Source organism: Canis lupus, chromosome 26 (genome assembly GCF_003254725.2).
Source record: "Canis lupus dingo isolate Sandy chromosome 26, ASM325472v2, whole genome shotgun sequence".
In the NCBI taxonomy this organism is placed as follows: domain Eukaryota; kingdom Metazoa; phylum Chordata; class Mammalia; order Carnivora; family Canidae; genus Canis; species Canis lupus.
The window spans coordinates 34927656-34939337 of record NC_064268.1 but is presented as its reverse complement, the minus strand read 5'-3'; the positions used below and the strand labels follow the sequence as shown (position 1 = coordinate 34939337).

At 42.9% G+C, this 11682-nt stretch overlaps 1 long non-coding RNA gene across 4 annotated transcripts; it reads left to right on the top strand.

Annotated features, from left to right (window-relative positions):
* Positions 1–202: 202 nt before the first annotated feature.
* On the top strand, positions 203–10329 carry LOC112656266 (uncharacterized). 4 transcript variants are annotated; one of them, XR_003134229.3, is made up of 6 exons: positions 203–299; positions 5888–6061; positions 6680–6820; positions 7582–7888; positions 9440–9575; positions 9852–10304. It is a non-coding gene; the product is annotated as an uncharacterized LOC112656266 (long non-coding RNA). The 4 variants fall into 4 exon arrangements; XR_007406238.1 differs by lacking the exon at positions 203–299 and adding an exon at positions 306–3387 and having other exon boundaries at positions 10201–10329; XR_007406236.1 differs by lacking the exon at positions 203–299 and adding an exon at positions 306–3387 and having other exon boundaries at positions 9852–10305.
* Positions 10330–11682: the final 1353 nt, after the last annotated feature.

Genomic DNA, 11682 nt, shown 5'->3' with positions numbered 1-11682 from the left:
GATATTTTCATTATTAGAGAATATCCCTTTCCAGAGGGAGGTGAAGTGAAACCACCTAGACTGAAACTCGGGCAATAGCCTCATCTAGCTTGAGGTCAGTGGATGCCATTCATGAGTGGTTCCCAAATTTTGTCTTCACAATGAGATCCCCTGAGGAACTTCATGAACTACAAATGCCTGTGACCCACCCCTAGGAACTGTGACTGAACAATCTAGGGCGTGGTAACCACTTTAGAGTCACCTAAGTTCCAATGGGAACAAGTTTGGGAGCCACCACCATGAGCTTGGGTCTACTTCAGGTGAAGTAGCAGAAGTATTGATGTTTGCACCTTAATCTTGGAATGGATTTGTGAAAGACTTGGACTCTGAAACTGGAGTTTAGGCCTTGACTTTCCTGGGCTTGCCTGTAAAGGATAGCAGTGAGGGGAAAGCCTAGGGTATTTCTTGTGTTGGGAGTCTTTCATAACCTGGGTGTCAAGACCCAAGACAGAGACTAATTTCAATAGAGGTTTTGATAGCAAGTTAACCACTGAAAGGGAAATTTGAAAAAGTAATAATACGTGGATTTTTTTAATCCCTCCCATCTCTAGTCCCTCAAAACAGAGCCGAATTGAGGATGAACTATAGAACTTAGTTGAAAGGCAGGGTTTAAAATGGATTTAACATGATCATGATTTATTAGCTGAAGAGAACCATCATAGAAAGCTCTAGTGAAGTACCAGTTAAATGACTTTGTACTGGAGAAATTTATGGCCTGAGAGGGAATGCACACACTAATACTGTTATTAATATTGCTGTATGCTGACTTCACAAGATTTTCTTCCCAAGGCATAGAGTTCATAAATTAGTGGCTTCTAAACCATAGGAACTTAAAAATAGAAGGAAAAAAATGATACTAAGAGCTTTTTTAAAGATAAAATTGAGAAACCTTTCGTTAGACTAAGAAGCAAACAAACAAACAAAAAAAAACACGAGGACTCAAAGAAATAAAATCAGAAATGAAAGAGGCAACATTACAACTGATACCACAGAAATACAAAGGATCACAAGAGACTACGATGGGAAAAGGTGCTCAACATCCCTAATCATCAGAGAAATGCGTTCCAAAACCATAATGAGATACCATCTCACACCTGTCAGAATGACTATTATCAGAAGACAAGAAATAACAAGTGTCAATGAGGATGTGGAGAAAAAAGAACCCTCATGCACTGTCGGTGGGAACGCAAGTTGGTGCCGCCACTGTGGAAAACAGTATGGAGGGTCCTCAAAGAATTAAAAATAGAATTACCTTTTGATCCAGCAATTCCATTAATAGGGATTTATCCGAAGAAAATGAAAACACTGACTCAAAAATATAGATGTACTCCATGTTCGTAGCCGATTTATAACAAGCCAAGCTATGGAAGCCAGCTGAGTGTCCATTTAGTGGTTGTGTGGATAAATACACATACACATACACATGATGGAATATTATTCAACCATAGAAAAAGAATGAAACCTTGCCATTTGTGGAAATTTGAATGAACCTCAAGGGCATTATGCTAAGCGAAAGAAGTCAGCGAATGACAACTATATATGATCTCACTTATATGTGGCATCTTAAAAGCAGCGACGGAAGAGCTCATGGATTCAGGCAACAGATTAGTGGGTCTAGGGGAGGTGTGTGTGACTATAGTTAATACTGGGCTGTGTATTTGAAAGTTGCTAAAGTTCTCATCATGAGAATAAAAACTATATAAGGTAACTACATACGGTGCTGGATGTCCCTCAGACCTATGGTGACCACTTTGCAATATATACAAATATAGACTCATGATGTTGGACACCTGAAATTAATGGTATGTCCATTACACTTCAGTTAGAAAAACTGGGGAAGGAGCAGGTGGGAAGGAAAGATGTGTCAGTTGACCTTGAGGCTTCAGAATTTATAATCATGGCCACTGATTGATCCCATTAAACTGTTTCTTGGATGATGAGAAGTTGCTTTTTTCAACTAGATTCATCTGGATTAGCCTATCACTGAGTGTTGCTGAAACCAAAGCAACTCCAGTCTGTAGGTATCCCCTAATAGCGAGGACACCAAATGTAGTTAACAAACATTAAAAACAAACAAACAAAAAAACAACCAAGCTGAAAGACTAGTCTTCAGGCATTTTCAATGGATTTTTAAAACAGGAAGTCCAAACTCACCTTCGGGCCAGAGACCCAACCCTCAACAAAGAGTCCTTAAACCACGTAAGGTATTCCTAACGCCTAAGTTTTTATACTGACTCAAAGAGGTCATGGGAAGATGTATGTGCCAGCATGTCATCCTAGCCACATGGTACAAAGCCCAGGATGAGCTGGAGAACACAAGCAACAAGTTGACACTTTCCCTCAGGGTCATTTGGATGCAAAAGTAAAAAGCTCTAGGACTTAAACCCACTCAGCGTCCAAGGCCACCACTGATTATTGCAAATAGCTAGTTAGGAGAACTGCCCACAGACCGAAGTAATTTCATAACAGCGAACGTAAAGTGCCCTGTTCACTTTCCGCTCCTCCAGACCAACCCCAGCCAGTGCCTTCAATGAGTTAGCTCACGCGGCCCGACCCAAGCAAGTTCACCAACAAGGAGAACAAGCCCACAGAGGGCTGAAGACTTCCCAGGTCCCTGCAGGGAGGTGGGGACACGGCTGGGAGACCAGAGGCTGGTGCTCCGGAGTCCAGGCCTGAGACTACAAGGGAGGAAGAGGAGGAAGAGGGTGGGCACAGTCAGACCTGCTAGTCCTGACTCCTGCCACCCCTCCCAAGTCCTGGATTTTCCCTTCTGGGATTTTATCCCCTCTGCGTTTCACTAGTTCTTGATCACTCCTCAAGCAAAATCAGTTGTAGTCAATTTGAGTGGAAAATGAGAACAGAAGGGTTAGGAGGGTCATTCTCCTGGCCTCCTCCTCCTCTCCTGGGGAAGGCAAGGGTGCCCCCCATCTTGACAAAAAAGAAGCCCCCTTGCGGAGCTTCAAGTGTGAGCACACAATTCTAGGCTGATCCCCAGACCCCTCACTCCACTCTCCAACTCTTCCACAAAACAAACAGAAACAAAACAACAAAACCAGTGGTTTCTACACCTAAAGGGACACTTAAAAGCCACTGAACTTTGGAAAAGCTTGTGGTCTGAAAAAAAAAAAAAAAAAGAAAGAAAGAAAAAACTGGCTGAAATCTGTTCTAATGGCACATATTTAAACATCTCTCGTGGCCATAAGACTTTCTAGGTCTATTTCTTTAAAAAATTAAAAAAATTAAAAAAAAAATAAAAGCAGCAGCAGCGGATCCATAGTCCACCGCCGTGGGAGCCTGGCTCAGTGGCTGCTCGCGGCCACACACCTGCCGCAGGAGGCATCGGAACAGGTAGAAAGTTGAGTAAGTTCGAAAGAAAAACAGCAAAGCACCTGCCTAAGCTGCTCCCTCGTGTCTTCCGAGAGTCTTTGGACTCTGGTCTCTAAATAATTGAACCTTGATCTCATTTGAGGGGAGGAAAACACACACAGGTGTTCCAACTTCTAATGATCCCATCATGCCCAGTGCAAGGCACGGGTGTCAAAATCTTAAGGAGTGCGGGCCTTCATTTAGTACAGTAAAGCTTGTGGGTTTTTTTTTCTTTTTCCTTTTTAAACAAAATACCAACTGCCGTGTTCATCCAAAGTGATGTTGTCACTACCTTCTCCGGCTGTTTGGATTTGAAAGCCTTCAGTGCTCTTCAGGACTCTGGTGCCCACTCTGGGTCACTTGGGCTGTTCTAGAAACTACTGACGCGCGTGTCCCGGCCACAGGGAATTCTGATGTGGTCGGTATGGGGTGGGTGACTCCTGGGCACCGGGAGGTTTTGAATCTCCCCAGGCGATTCCAGTGTGCTGCAAAGTTCATGACTGTTCTAGGAAGTGGGATTTGATACTGGTTTCTTTGTCCAGTGTTGACCTCTGCTATCTGTGGCGTAGCGTTCATGAATATTGGGTTGGTTCTGCTTTTCAGGGAGAGCGCACCGCAAGACGGGATTGCCCATGCAGGCAACCAGTGGAATGTGTTACATCAATTTGTTGCATTTACTTTTAGTATAGACTGGGCTTGGGGCTTACCTAATGGAAATGCCATAGGATATGTATTTACCCTAGAGTGCGGAAGATGCCGGAACACTATCTGCCAGCTGCTCCCCCAGTTATGCAAACAGATTTTACAAACTGAAATGTGAAGTGTACTGGGAGAGCATGGTACCTGTTTCTGATGCTGATTCTAAATATTAGAACGTGAAATCCACCGATGAATATAGGATGAGAGTACAGCTTGCCTCTGTCCTGAGAACGAGCAATGACTTAAAATCAAATCTTCGATCACTGGGTGGCGGGCACTGAGAGAGGCACTTGACGGGATGAGCACTGGGTGTTATTCTGTATGTTGGCAAATTGAACACCAATAAAAAATAAATTTATTTAAAAAAAAAAAAAAGGAATGATGATGCAAAGCATAGTGAAACTATTAGGTTTTACCGATTCAGACTTTGTAACTCTGAATGATCGAGGTATTTCTTATTGCATTTAAGGTGACTTTTTAGTTTCTGAGATTTCTTTCTTTAAAAAAAAAAAAAAAAGATTTTAAATGATGTCTACGTGCAATGTGAGACTCAAAACTATAACCCCAAGATCAAGCCAGCCAACCGAGCCAGCCAGGCACTCCTAGTTTGTGGGATTTCTGAAAGCAAGAAAAACTCAGGCTCAAATCACTGTTTTCAAATGGTCTTAAGGAAATTAGAATTCTGAGCCGAGCTACTTTTTAAGTTATTGGATAAACACCATTTAGCAATAAAAACCAAAATGAAAGAAAGAAAATGTAACAGGCAGCCATAATATTCCAACAGAACATGATATGTTCAGAGTTGTAGGTTCCCTTGCCCTCTTCAGATCTCTAGGCACACATTTTACCCATCATTCCTGTAGGTAAAAACGCTCTGACAATGATACATCTTTATCTAGAATTGACTTTCCATGGATCAGACTTTTTATTGATAGGCTTCATTTTATTTATTAACACATCTCAGCTTAGAAGAGTCTGCCCTTGAAAAATCAGGAGGAAAACACATTTTTAAAACACTCCAAGCCCCTAAGAAAACCCCTCCCGGTTCCTAAAAAAATTAGTGAGGATTGGCCGCATTTTAAAATCTGCTTATTTTTGGAATTTGTTACTTATTTTCTTCCACCTACTTTTCATTCAGAGGTGATACAGGAATATATGTTTGTGGTGAAAAAAAAAATTGAAGACCAAGCACATTAAAAATCTTCCTTCCCTCCCGTAAACTCACTCTCTTGCCTACTTGGAGGTATTAAGTGTTTCTATCCTTGTATAAATGGGACGGTCCCGTATTAATTGGCTTTGAACTCTTTTATTCACTAAATATGGCTTGGAGCATATTTGAAATGAAACATATGGATGTTTGTCACATTCTTCTATGAAGGCTTCATGCTATTCTATAGCATGTATGTTCCTTGGTTATTGGTCCTCTTGGTTGACGACTGGCTTCCAGTATTGCATTTTTTTCCAAGTAGTGAAATGATGCTCATTTTTGTCTCCTCCTTGTATAGACGCGCAGGTTCTGCTTCAGTGAGTCTTTAGCATTCGGTAGATATTGCTAATTGCCTTTCCATAGTCTCCGCCATAGTCGATTCCTACACCAGTATGATGGGGACTCAAGTCCTTGCATCTTTCCTAGGAGCAGACACGACCGAGTTCTAATGTCTAATGAACTACTGGGTGAAAATAGCTCGCATATTGTTTTAATTTGCTCACTGTTTATTAATGATGTTGACTTTATTTAGAATATTTATTACCTGTGCGTATTCCTTTTCTGTGTTTGTTACAGAACTGAGCTCTCTAATCTCTTCTATGGCTGATGGTCACCACACCAGCATTCTAATTAAGACCAATTTCCTTGGCAGGAGTTTCAAATTTTTGCCAGGAACCAACACATCGTCATTTACTAGAGCATCAGATTATCTGATAATATTTATCTTGACCTCACAATCCTACTAATGAGGTAAGTATTCCTCCACAGGGGTGCCTGCATCTGAATTACCCTGGTCCTTACACAAAACGTAAACTCGGAGGACATGAAATCTGCATTTTCAAAAATTCTCCTGGAAAGTCCTTATGAACAGTAAATTCATAAGGAATTAATTAGATATCTTTGGATTTTTATTCTATTTTGTAAAAGCAAAGTGGAGAAAATGTTGGATTAAAGAAGACATAAATTCTTAAATTTCCATGGGGGATAAAGAAGGCAGTAATATTAAATTTAATGACACTTATAAGATCTCTCCAAGTGGCAAACAAGTTGGACATAAAAATTTACTTTAAATGTTGTAATAGCTTGCTTCCTGTGAGAGCTGATCTACTCTTTGCTATTTGTTCCCGTAATTAATAGAAACATTCTAATCTCACAGACAATCTTAAAAAAAAAATTAAAAAACAGTTGTCTGTGTGGCATGGTAATTGCTAGCAGGATTTCCATCTATGGAAAGAGGTCCTGGGAATGCAGGAAGGGGCACTGAGACCTGAATCCAAGCCTGTGATGGAGGGTGGTAGTTGGGGGGTGGGGGAAGGCATGTGCTGGCCCAGACGAGAACGGGGGCTGGAGGACATCTGTGCCCAGCAGGGATGTCAGCCAGGAGCAGAAGCCAGAGGGAGACAATGGGGAAGCAGGAGAGACCACAAACCATCATTCAAATCTAAGCAAAAGCCGGGCGTGGGGAAAGAAGTCGTAAGGAAACACATCCAACATCTCTTTTAACTAATGGTAGGTGGAGCGTTTCCAGGTAAATCACCATCTAATTTGAGCCTTTCATTGTGATTGATTTCTGTGATTTTTAACTGACATCTTAGTGACTTTGGACATTAATTTGCATTTCAGTTCCATTTCTTGCCTGACAGTTTTATACAAACCATTGCCAACGGTCATTATTTCAGATCTTTTCACTTGATTAATTATCCTAGAAGTTAAACTCAGGAGACTGAAAACATAGGAACAAGGTTTTGAAACAAGAATGGCCTCTGATCTGTGATTTATTGTCAGTGCTATCACAATGTCGGGTCATCTTCATTTCTTAGGCCCTTATTACCTTAAGATGGATTTTTCCCCCTGACCCAGATACAAGATGATAAAGGTCCTAAATGTGTTAGATAGAAAATGCATGCCAGGGGCGCCTGGGTGGCTCCGTCGGCTGAACATCGAACTCTTGATTTCAGCTCAGGTCGTGATCTCAGGGTTCTGGGATCGAGCCCCAGCTCAGGGAGTCTGCTGAAGATCCTCTCTCTCCCTCTCTCTCTCTCTAATAAATAAATAAAATCTTAAGAAAAGAAAAAAATGTATGCTGATTGTATTGAATGAAGTGTCGAGTCACCAACCTTAAGGTATTATGTGAACTGTAAGGAGGCTTTCATTGCTAGAATCAGGTTTTTTTTTTTTCTTGAATAACTGACACTGATATTTTAATACAAATGTGCCGACACTTGTACCTATTGTCATCCCTAAGCCTTTCTGATCTCTTTCCACAATAGGAAGCAAGAGCTCTTGGACAGAAGATAGAACACAAGAGGCAGGTGATACAATATCGTCTTGAAAACGAAAGGAGAAAAAGAAAAAACATAAAAGTTTTTTATTATTTCTCCAGCTTGTTGGAGGAAAACCACAATGAAACCCTCATATTTTTTTCTGTGAAGAGGCCTCAATGGGTCAGGGCGCTCGTATGCACATAAACTGAGGCCAGTGCACAGATTCTCGCTTCAAGCACGTACTGTTTCCCAGCTAAGAGAGTATCTCCAAAACATTTATTGATTCTGTTGCCCTAGTTTGAATCTCAGTGATGTAAGTATGTTTAGTGATAACCTTGAACTTCTAATTATAGACTCTAATCTTGATTGTTATTTGGCCTTCATTATTAAGTTTATAAAATAAAAGCTGCCAAATTGCCTTCAAATGCTTCTAAGTTAAAAGCATTTTAATGGGTATTGCATATTCTTGGACTTAAAGGCTAAACCGGCACTAGCTCTTCTAAAAATTGTTAATTCCCACTATAATTTTTACTTTATAAAATCTCCTGCTAACTGCTATATTGTTGTGAAAGATAATTCTCTTGATCTAAAACCAAAGAGAGGGTTTATGGATATCTCTTTGTTCTATAATAAAGGAAAGGAGATATGTGACGTGCAACCATAATGAACTCTTGGGGGTCTATTCTGTTTCACCAAATTAAAGAAGAATAAAAGTCAGAACTTAGGGAAATGTGCTAGAGTGCGAATGTGTTTGGAAAAATCCTTGGTGGTGTAGCAGAGAGCACACGGGCTTCGCTAGTACAGATCTAGGTTCGAATCTTGGCTCGACACGGGGTTCCTTTGGCCTCCTGTTGGGAGGAGGGGAGAAATCCAACTTGTAAGATTGTTGTATGGAATAGGTAAAAATGAGCTGGATATATGAAAACAGTGAGTGTGATCTTTGCTAATGTCTGATGTCTATCAAGCCTTAATGCTAGATGCCATATGGTTTTCAGTGCAGTTAGCTCTTCCACACTGAGCTACAAATGTGCGTTTTGTAATTTTCATGCTCACTTTGGGTAATTTCCCCAAGATCAGACAACTAACTAGTCAGTGGGAGACAGAAGCAGCTGGAGTTTGCTTTTCTCATCCGATCATCGAGTATTTGATGGTGAGCACTCAGGCTCTGGACTGGAATCTGAATCCAGCTCTATCACTGGATTTTAAGCAAATTACTGAAGCTCCCTATCCTATTCCTCACCCTTATATCAGAAATAATAGTATCCATAACCTGTACCCTGACCCTGCTTAGGAAGTACCCATTGTAGTTCTGGAACATGCAAGTACTCAATAAATGTTGGCCGGATGTAATATGTGATTTTTTAAAAAACGTTAATCTCAAAAGAAGCATCAATCACTTATAGTTCTGTGAGATTTTATATATGTGTATATATATATATATTTTTTTTTCTTCTTCTTCTTCTGGAATCAACTTCAAAATGTTACTACTGCTCCAAGTTAACTAATGGATACGCATTTCCCCCATTTGAAAATATTCACTTTGACTTTCTGGACTTTCCTTTTTTTTTTTTTTTTAAAGATATTTTATTTATTCATGATAGGCACAGAGAGAGAGGCAGAGACACAGGCAGAGGGAGAAGCAGGCTCCATTCAGGGAACCTGACGTGGGACTCGATCCCAGGACTCCAGGACACGCCCTGGGCCAAAGGCAGGCGCTAAACCGCTGAGCCACCCAGGGATCCCCTCTCTGGACTTTCCTTCCAACTTTTTTATTTTGGAAAAGTTGAGAGAACAGCACCATGAACATCTCACACCTAAATTCATAACTGTAAATGTTTTACCAGTTGATTTCTCGCCTTCCTAGGTAAACTTTGCTAAAGCATTTTAGAGTAAATCACGGACATTATGCCATTTCGTCCCCTAAATACTTCAGCAGGTGTCCCTCGGAATGAGAGCATCCACCCACACAACCGGGCTAACAAAGCCAACACATCAACCAGGTAAAAAATATATATATCATCTAATACTCGGTCTATAGCCAGATTTTCTCAGCTGCCCCCCAAATAGCCTTTTTTGCTTTTACTTTTCACCCTAAATCTAAAAAAAAAAAAAAAGAAAACCCACATGTTTCACTTGGTTGTCATGTCTCTATTACTTCTTTGATGAAGAAACTGCTTTACCTGTCCCCCCCGCAACCCCACCCCACACCCGGGACACTTATTTGAGGAACTTTAAGAAGAGGCCAGGCCAGTTGCACAATTCGTATTAATCAACAGGATCCTTCACTTGTGAAGATTCATGGTTCAATGCCTTTAGCGAGTTTACGGAATCGGCGGTGTGGCTTCCCATTGTGTCGTATCAGGAAGGCCCCTGGAGGAGACTGTCCCATTGCTGACGCGGTGGGGTGGGCGCACCTGGCTCCGGCGGTGTCCGCTGACCCTTCCGTGGGGAAGGCACCTCTTCCCTTCGCCATCAGTAGGGTTGTCCGAGTGGTGATGATTTGAGGCTACGCGAATACCGTATTCTCCACAACTTCTCAGGCCGTGGGTTTTCTTGTCCACCGATGATCTTTGCCAAGAGGTGTCAGTCTGAGATGATGTTTTAAAACGTCTCTGTTCTCTCTAGCTCTGTCTATTGGAAGAATCTAGAAGCTGTGAGACATTAGCAGCAAGAGGCATACCTAGTGTACAGACGTTGGTCTGTAAGCATCATTGGTAGGGGGAGGATGCTCAAGAAGTTTCTGACTCCAATACAATCGTAAAAAAAAAAAAAAAAAATACAATCTTAAAAAAAAAAAAAAAAAAAGAAGTTTCTGACTCCAGGTCCAGGGCAGCCAAAGGACAAGGTAAGCCCAGGATGTTTTGCTCTGATAATAAGAACCAACTCGAGGGGACTCTCATTGGCCAGATTTGAGCATCGAGGGAAACGTTAGCAGGTTATGCAACAACGGCACCATGTGTAGAGATAAAGGGCCAGAGAGGTTAGTGTTTTAGGAAACTTGGTCGGCCGCTGTCTTTTCAATCTGACCCAATGATTTAATAGTGGCCGTAGGTCAGAGATTAGTGAGCAGCTTCTGGTTTGTCTCATTTTTACCTTTATTCTGAGAGGGGAAGACAAACAAAACAAAACAAGGAAACCACTGTTCACTGTTCACATTTGGTCCGAATTCTTCCGAAATGATTTACTAAGCAGAAACGTGTTTCAAAAATTCCAAGTGAGGTAGGTGAGAAGTAAGGTATTGGTTCTTTACTTGGGGCCAATATCCCGGGCTGATTCGTGGAAATGTCGAGGACCCTGGATGTCCAAATACGTTAGGAGCTGGGAGGAAAAGGAAGGCCGGTGTTCAGCATAATGGGGAGAAGGCGAAGGCAACCTGCCTCGGGACGGGTGCCAGCCGCCAACAGTGACGCTCAGTGGGGTTTTATGGAAAAGAGTGTAAAGGAGAGGCTGGCCACAGAGGGGGGGGCAGGGAGGAGAGAGCCCTGAGGGGGGTCGTGAGGACCCTGCAGTAGGAGGGGTGGCAGGGAGGCCCAGTGACCCCTGGGCTGAAGGGGGACGGCAGGGGCTGGGCCGGGGCCCACAGAGGCGCAGAGATGAGGCGGGACAGTGAGTGAGGGATGGCCCCCCAGGAACAAAAGCTGGGGAGATGCTAATTTGGGGCTGGACCTGAGCCTGTGTTGGAAAGCAACGGTGAGAAAGGATTGGCTCCCTGGGGGGAGCTGGAGAGCCGGTTCCACCTGACTCACCGGGCCCAGCGGACGTGGGGAGGACGGCCCGACAGTCTCACTCGCCCAGGGGATGAAGGAACAGGAGACACAGGAGGCCGCGAGGCCACCAGCAAAGGTGACCCCTGAGATGGCAGGAAGCGCCGTCAATAAGCCCAGGGGCAGGTACCCACCTGCTGACTCCGGCAGCTCCGACCACAGCTGTCCCTGGGACCACATGACAGGCGGACGCGGCTGCTGACAGGTGCGTGGCTGGTGACATGACGTGACAGGTGGACGCAGCTGCTGTTACGAATGTGGTTGCAGGTAAGGCGGGTCAGTCGCCGCGACGGTGGGGTCACCCAGACTGCAGGGGTCCTGCACCTGCAGAAGTGGCCTCGGG